Source organism: Lotus japonicus, chromosome 1, assembly GCF_012489685.1.
Source record: "Lotus japonicus ecotype B-129 chromosome 1, LjGifu_v1.2".
In the NCBI taxonomy this organism is placed as follows: domain Eukaryota; kingdom Viridiplantae; phylum Streptophyta; class Magnoliopsida; order Fabales; family Fabaceae; genus Lotus; species Lotus japonicus.
Genome location: NC_080041.1, coordinates 6,126,346 through 6,135,565, shown reverse-complemented (window position 1 = coordinate 6,135,565; position 9,220 = coordinate 6,126,346). Strand labels below are relative to the sequence as shown.

The window sequence follows — 9,220 nt, the reverse complement described above, 5'->3', positions numbered from 1 at the left end:
ATGCAAATCACATAAATCACTATGTATCAATTCAAGTATGACAGATTTCCTTGTTATGCTTTTAAAAGGTTGCCTAGTAATCTTTGTTAGCATGCAAGTTTTACACTTTTCTACATTTCCATCAAAAACAGGAATTAAATCATCTTTAGACATTTCAAGCATTCTTTTATAATGTACATGTCCTAGACGAGCATGCCATAAAGAAGATTTAATAACATTCAAATTGGTCATAAATACAGAACCAGAATCATTAGGAACTCCATTCAAATTCAACATAAACATACCATTATTATAATATCCAAATCCTACAAACACACCAGACTTTGATAATACATATTTATCGGATTCATACACTTGCTTGTATCCAAGCTTATTCAATACAGGACCAGAAACTAAGTTCTTACGTAGTTTAGGAACATACAAAACATTAAACAAAGTAATAGTTTTTCCAGAACTGAATTCTAACACCACGCTTCCTTTGCCTTCAACAGGATCAAAGTGATGATCTCCCATGTAGAGGACAGATCCATCTTCCACTGGAACAAAAGTCTTGAACCAGAAACGATCCTTGCAAACATGTGTTGTGGCGCCAGAATCAATCCACCACGCAATAGCATCATCCTGCACATAAAATGCTTCAGAAATTAATGAAACTGAATGTTTAATCAAAATATTCAGGTTATGAATTGATTTCTGACCTTGTTCTTGGGATTGGTCCTTAGACCCCTTTCCCGAACCACTTGCATTCACGTTATCATGCTTCTTTCCATAACGGCAATCCCTCTTGAAGTGGCCTGTCTTACCACACTTCCAGCATTCTAGTTTCTGTTTCTTGTTAGAACCGAAACTTCCTTTGTTGTTCTTGAAAGCACGCTTCTTTCCTTTGTTTTTGTTGTTATTGTTCTTACTACCCTCCTCGATCATATTAACCGAGGGACCAGCAACTTCTTTTCCTTTTCCCTTGTCACTTTCCTGCGCTCTTAGAGATTCTTCTATGCGCAAGTGACTTCCAAGTTGGACCAAAGACAGTTCGTCTTTTCCATGCTTCAAATTGTGTTTGAAATCCTTCCATGAAGGGGGCAACTTGTCTATGATACTTGAGACAGATATTGTTTCATCCATCTTCAATCCGTGCAGTGTGAATTGTCCAAGAATTCGTAGAAGCTCATTGTATTGTTCCATGACAGACCTTGATTCAACCATTTTGTAATTGTTGAAATCAGTCACCAAGAACTTCTTACTGGATGAGTCCTCTGCCATGTACTTGGCTTCAAGACAATCCCACAATTCCTTTGCAGATTCCACATTTTGATAAATATCGAATAAAGGATCAGACATACCGTTAAGAATGTGTCCTCTGCATATGTAGTCGTCATTCTCCCACTTTGATCTGCTTCTTATATTTTCAACAGTTTCTTCCTCCAGAAGTTCAGGAATCGGTGTAGACAGAACGTATACCACCTTCAATGTTGTCAACAAGAAGTGCATCTTCTTCTGCCAACGCCTGAAGTCTTGTCCTTGAAACTTGTCCAATTTCCCGAACTTAGTAGTCATCTCCTTGACAGCGCCTTCTCCAGCCATGATTATCAGTAAAATAATTTGTTCGTTTGTTAGAAAATCGGGTGTGATAATCCTAGATAAAGTCAAGAATCGTGAGCGTCCAGTTTCCGAACAAATTATTTCGACCCTGTAATTGCCTGGGTTCACGAAATCTTTGTTGGGATAATGCTTGACAGTCAATCTGTTTCTTGGCACAAGAGAACAGATAAAGAAAGTAGAGAGATGTTGTGTTGTTCGAATATCTGTTTCAGAATACTGTTTCTGGTTTTCTGTGTTTTTTCCTTAGGCTGCAAGCAACCTTATATAGAAGGCTGTGTTTGCACGAATGGTCACAATTGTTCTGAAAAGTCACAATTCTTCAAACAATTTCAAACTAGGGTCACAACTGTTCAGAAAATTTTCGAACGGGGCGCTGACCCGCAGGGCTCCGCCCCTTGGACCCCGGTTCGTATTCGCGGTCAATTATGCGTTGGCTCACCGAGCGTGCACTCCGCACTAACCTGACTCGATTCCGAGCCTAACGCGTAATTGCATCAGCCTATAGTAGATCACATTACTACTAAAATACATTGATGATTCTAAAATCACCAACACTATCTAGATACAAGGATTCAATACAATACGTGCTCCAAAGAAGCTATGATAAATTGCACTACAATGCCAAGCAAGTTTTCTTAGGCATAAGCTTCTTCAAAAGGGAGAGAATAGAACATGTTGAAGGGACCAGAAAATCATTTGATTGAATTTTTCTTTGGGTAGAATTTTTCATGTCTGAATACCATGAATTTCTCACATAATCAATCTATCACTGCAATGCCTAGTGTATCTAAAGTTCCAGATTTGATAGAAATAAGACTTGACAATTGCAAGAACCTAATCTAGGTTGATGAATTTGTCGGATTGCTCCAATACGTGCTTTCTTAAGTGCTTCTAGATGCGCCAAACTTAAAGATTTCCCGCGAAGCATGCATTTACCATGTCTAGAAGTCCTTGACCTTAATTTAGGCATAAGACTAAAACATTTTCCAGAGATAGTGAACAACATGAACCAGCCACTGAAGATTTATATGATAAATACTGCAACTGAGAAGCTGCCATATTCCATTGGTAATTTTACTGGGCTTGTTTCTGTAGAGTTGACAGGTAGCAGGAAACTCAAATATCTTCCACATAGCTTATTCACGTCAAAGAATGTTGTTCACTTTTACAGTTTTAGTAGACGAACAGATTGTTAGTGACAATTTTATTACTAGTACAACCAGCTAAGAATCTATCTTAAATAAACAACACATCAACAGCATAAAAAATAACTCAACAAAGAGGAGGGGTAGAAGTGTCACCAACATGGGTGACAACATATTCCTTTGTATTTGTCTGGCCCATCATCATTAACATGTTGTGGAGTTGCTCTGTCCATGTACAGAGCAAGCAAGATGACCTGTGCTTCAAGGAATCCATTTCTCAGTCCGTTCAAATATATTGCACTCTTCACATCTTGAGCTCAGCAACATAAATCCCTCGCAACTCTTCACCTCTTGCTTTCAAAATAGCAGCTAGCTTCCCAGACTTTGTAAAGCTCTCGCAGCCAATATCTCTGTTACGCTTTGAAATATTATGAAACTCAGCAGCAGATTGAGTAACGCTGTTGAGCTTTCCCAGCAGTTCATGATATTTATGCTTCCAACCGTCTTCAATATCCGGAGTAGAAGCAGCAGTAGTAGATTCATTTCTTTCAAATTTCTGGCGCAGAAGTTTGTTTTGCTCTATCAACTTTATCTGGGTAGGGGACTTCATAATCTGCAATAACTGTGCGAGGATGGATTTTTTATCTAGCGCTTTGCCTTGTAATACAGCCTTAGCCTCCTTGGATATCTCCTTCCCAGCTGCCATTAGAGCACTCATATCATCTCCAAAGTAATCCCGTTCCTTTGTTTCTTTCAACATCACATAAAGCAGATTATCTAAGGCTAACCCCTCTATCATCTTCCTTAGTTCCTGCATATGATTTCTGGCAGGAGGAACTGTTGTGGTTGATATGTATGAGTACTCTGGGCCTGGACATGTGAACATGACATCGCCCATCTTGGTTTCTCCTTGCTTGTACACGAAAACACCCCAACATCTTAATGCCATGGTCGATGGGGATTCGTATGAAACCTGCACCTGATTCCAATGACCAGGCTCAAGAAATGCATCAAGGCCCTGCCACTCCTCTTCGCTAAACAAAAGTCGCAGGTCACAGACTAACATATGATCTGCTTCCATCCTGAAGGTGCAGTAGCCTTTGCGAGGCACACATCGTCCGTTGATGACCAAGTGAAGCACAACAAGTTGATGGCGATATTCTCTGGTTGTTCCTTCCACATTGTTGAAGACCAATGCTAAAGCAACCATAGGGAATTTTCCACGAGCCCAGAAACAAGGATCTCCTCCATTGCCCTCCAAGTCAAAGCATTTTGGAATCTTCATTTGGGGCACCACAACTTCTAATCCGTGTATCTCTTTTGTAACCTATCATATTAAAAAAACATTTAACCCTTTAGAACTATAACCATTCATGTGTTCTTCACACAACGGTTTAAACTTTTAGAATAATTGGTTCATGACATGGTATGAGGGTCTCTATGACTAAGTGATCCAGAGTTCGATTAAAGCAACCACACGACAATTAAAATAGAACTCGAGAGACTAAGCAATAATATATATACCTGAAGCTCCCATAGCATGTCTAATGTCTCTGGAGTTAAGGATTTGCAATATGTTCCATTCAGTTTTCGAATACTAGACGGTAGCTCTGCGATCTCTTCAAGCTTCACACAACCATGGATATTAAGAATACTCAAATTAGGGAGTTCAGGAATTTTTTAAGCTTCCTGCAATCACTTACATCAAGACTTGTCAAGTGAATTGAGTCCTTAATGCATGGAGGGAGGGATACAAAATTGTTTCCCGATGCAATCAACTCTTGTAACTTTGAAAACGAATTGAGAATTGCATGAAGCTCTTCATCCGACAAACCACCATTTACGAAATGCAATGTTTCTAAAGTTGAATGACCATTGACAGCTGCAGAGCTGTGTGCAAACCTTCTGAAGGACTCTCCAAGTTGACAACATCCTCCAATTTTTAAGGAAGCCAATTTCGGTAACATGAATAAGCTACTTGGAAGATGTCTAAGTTTCTTGCTACCTGACATCTCTATACAAACAAGCCCAGTAAGATTAGTAATGAAAGCTGGCAGCTCTTCAATCGCAGTATATTCCATATGAATCTTCAAAGGCTTATTCATGTTGTTCACTATATTTGGGAAGTGTTCAAGACTTACACATAAGTTAAGGTCAAGGAACTCAAGAGATGGTAAAAACATTGTTCGCAGGAAATTTCTAAGTTTGGTGCATCCCAAAACGCTCAAGTGAGCAAGATTTTTGAGAAATCCTAGAGATTTATGAACTCCAGTTAGGTTAGCACAATTATCAAGCCTCAATTCTTTCAAATTTTGAACTCCAGAAACATCAGGCAGTACAATGATAGATTGACTATGTGAGAAATCCATAATAGTGAGACATGAAAATTCCTGCCAAAAGAAAAAGTCAATCGAATCATTTGTAGCATGTTTATGTGAGTAAAAACTAGAGTTATTGTTAAATGTAAAAATTAAATGATGACAAGAACATAAAACATGTTATACCTTAAATGGCTCTTCTAGTGTGAGATAGCTTTTACGCAAATTGAAGACAATGATTTCCTTCGGATGAAAATTTGGGGGGAAGGACTTTGAAGGATACTCCTCCCAATCAAGCACGCTTAAATGATTTGGCAGATATTTAGGCTCTGTTTTGAAGGATGCATTTCGAACAATGAGAATTCTGAGGCGTCTCATCTTCTCAAAGGTAGCACCAATCAAATCTACTTTTTCTCGTTTGGGGGGATCAAGCAGTATTCCCTCAATTTCATCACTTCCCTTTAGATCAAGCACATAAAAATAACATTCATCAATTACAATATTGCAGATTGCCCATTAATAACACACACACTCACACTATGATGTATAAATCAAAAACAAAAATAGATGATTCTTACAAGATCTTCAGACAGTACTTCAACAACATCTTTATGAGACCATAATCTGGTATATTTACTGGGAATTTCTGATGCCTTCTTCCTAACAATCTCTCTACCCATATCCTGTATTAGATCATGCATGTTCAAGCAACCATCTTCAATTGTTAGGAGAGATTTTTTAACAAGCACTTTAATATAATATGGAGCCTTGAATTTCTTTAGTATATTCTCAACATATTCAATTTTCTCCCCTTTGAAAAAACAAGCTATGTCCAGGAAAACTTGCTTGGCATTGTACTCCTTTAATCTTTCATAGCTTGTTTGAAGCTTGCCTTGAATCTCTGCATTGGGATTTCTCTCGTATGCGATCAATGCATCCTCCCATGCTTTTAAACTTTCTTCATTGGCCAAATCAGAGCCTATGACTTTTAATGCCAATGGAAGACCCTTGGCATAATTTACTGCACGAGAAGACATGTCTTCATAACCTGTTTTAGGCTCGCTCTTTCCAAAGGCTTTCTGGCAGAAGAGCTCTAGAGATTGTTGATCCTCAAGTTCTGTCATTTTATAAATCTTTTGAACTTGATGACCAATTAACAAATCTTCATCCCTCGTTGTTATAATGATCCTGCTACCTGGACCAAACCAATCGCATCCTCCTGCCAGGTTTTTCAACTGTTGTCTGTCATCAACATCATCAAGAACCAAAAGAACATTTTTCTTGCTAAGTCTGCATCTAATTTCATACATTCCTTTATTTGTACTTCCCAACTCAACTTTTAACCCTTCCTTCATCTCTGATAAAAGTGTCTTTTGTAGATCTTCTGGGCCACTGATTGTTGACTTTTCTCTCACATTGGCAAGAAAACTTGCAGCTTGAAATTGGTGCACAATCTTGTTATACAAAGCTCTAGCAAGTTCTGTTTTCCCTATTCCACCAATTCCATGTATGCCTAACATGTATACACTATTATCATTAGGCTTCATGTCTAGAAGTGATGTCACCTCTTTTGTGCGTTGCTCAAGTCCAACTGGGTCCTCACCAGGTAAAGGTTTAGGAGGTATTTTCGCATGGACTTTGTTAACAATCTTTTTAATATGATTGACTTCAGACCTGCAGGGGAAATCAATAAACAATATAATAACCAGTATAAAAACAAATTAACAGACATGGTTAGTAAAATAAAACTTAATATACTGAAAGTGAGGGAAGGGAAATCAAACAACAGAAATCTGCAGAAAGCAAAAGAAATTACTTTGGAACCTAATATAACAATACCTTGGAACCTAAAAATACATGAAGAGAAGAAGTATTGGTACATACCCGGTGCTAATATGGTATCCTTTCAAGTTGGCAGCCTCATGCAAAGCTGATTTCCATGCTTGTACTTTCTCTGGGTTTTCTTCAAAGCTCTTCACATGTGCAGTCATGGCTTTACTGTAACTTTTTGTCTGATGCCGTACATCTGATGGATCCACGTGGTAAAAAATGGGGAAAGCAAGTTGTTTGTTGTCATTGTTGCTGGCACAGTCAAGAATCTTGACTAGTTCGTCAAGACACCATGTGGAAGTTGCATAATTCTCAGAAAACACAATAATCAAAATCTTAGATTCAAGAATGGCTTTGGGAAGAGCAACCGAAATATCTTCCCCTATCACCAGGCTCTTATCATCAGCGAAGGTGCGGATATCCTTCGTGTTCAGCTCTTTTTGAAGATGGTCTATAAAGTTGTACCTAATATCTTCACCTCTAAAACTGAGGAAGACATCATAGATAAAACTACCAGACTCTTCTCCATATTCAGCCATAGTGTATAAGCTTGATTTGGTTTGAGGATTGGTTGAAGACTACAACTGCTATAAAAATGGTTAGTATAAAAGAGAAGAAAATAGGAGGATGGATATATCTCTCTGCTGCAAAATCTCAACCATCCATTCAGTTTTAATTAAAAGCTAAGATTATAGCTTTTATAACTAATAATCATTTGGTCAACGTAGTTAGTAGTAACATATAAAATTGCTGATACAGAACGATGGGATCCAGATCTGACAGGGATGAAAGGTATAATAAAAAGTATGAGATTACAAAAATAATAAATGGTCCTCACATGGTGGTTTGGGAGCGCGTATGGTAAAGAAAATATTAAAATCATCAAAATGTTTTTCGTGGTACATTACTACATTTGGTTCCATTCTTAATCTATATGGGTGTCACTTGTTTGAGACAGTTTCATTGAGTTGTAGTGTCAGCTCATTGTTTCTTATTCTATATTGATTAGATTTGATTAAGTTTTAATGTAATTTTTGTGATTTTAGTGTTCTTACCGTAATTTTTGTGATTAAACAAGCTGCTTTTAATTTTTGTTTAATTTTTCTCAACTGGCGGCTTTCCTTAATTTTTATTTTACTTTCAGCAGCCGTTTAAACTGTCGTGAGAAATCACGACAATGATAGCAGGATCAAAATCACGCTACTATTTTACATTTAAGAACTAAAATCAACAAAAAGAAATTTATAAGGACCAAAACAAGACAAGTCCTATTTTATAGGGACCACTATATATTTAAGTTTTTCAAAAATGTTTTTTCAAATTTGGATACCAAGAAATAGGAAGTTTCGTTCTTAATTTATTTATGGTTGGCTTTTAAATTTGGATACCAATACATTATTACAACCATGTTCGAAATGCACATTGACCAAAATTAAGAAAATTCTCATGTAGGTCCTCACGGAGTAGTTGTTGAGCGGCGAAATGTAAGTTTTTTTAACAATAATGATTCGTTTCATACTTTAAAAAACCTATTTTCCTGCAGATTTGGCTATAAAATTATTCGTAGGAAATTTTCGTAAGTAAGTCAGTAGGAAAGTTTTGATATTAAAATTTTCAAAGAAATATTCACAGGAAAAAACTATGTGTAGGTTTTAAACAGCCACAAATTAACCGCCGTTAAATTCAAAGCAAAATCCGAAAAAAGAGAGGTGTTTTTTTAATGTCTAAACTGTTGATGTGTTTATGAATCATTATTGGTTTTTTAATCACTAAGCCAACATGACATATGGTTTGCAACGAATTTAGCTCGAAATTGCATGCGAACTTACTTACAAATTTCTGCAAATTTTCATACAAAATCTCCTGCGATACAGCCTACAAAATGTTGAAAAAACATTCATATGAAACTCGCAGGAAATTAACATTGACAAGAATATTCGCAAGAAATGTTTCAAAGGAAAATTTGTAGGAAATCTTTTAGCGGATATTCGAACCCCCACTATATGCGAACAGGAAAAAATTAAAGCGTTTAGCGACGGATTCAGCAGTTTAAAACCAACGCTAAAACGTTTATGTCTAACGGATGAATGTGCTATATTGGGGTCCGAAAATCATTTTCCATAGTAAAAATGCATATATCTCAAAGGTCTTGCGTTGCAAGATTATATATGTGGGGTTGTTTAGAGGTTTTTGGAAGGTTTTAGAGGTTTTTGGGAGGTTCTTATTGTGCAGGACTGAGTTGTTTTACTGGTTGGCTTGATTACTGTACTCATTGTTGAGAGGGGTTGTTTCTCAACGTTCTTTTTATATATATATATATATATATAT

General features: G+C 37.0%; 1 pseudogene; it reads right to left on the bottom strand.

The window, feature by feature from the left end:
- Nucleotides 1-2,704: 2,704 nt before the first annotated feature.
- Nucleotides 2,705-7,569, bottom strand: LOC130733255 (TMV resistance protein N-like; annotated as a pseudogene).
- Nucleotides 7,570-9,220: the final 1,651 nt, after the last annotated feature.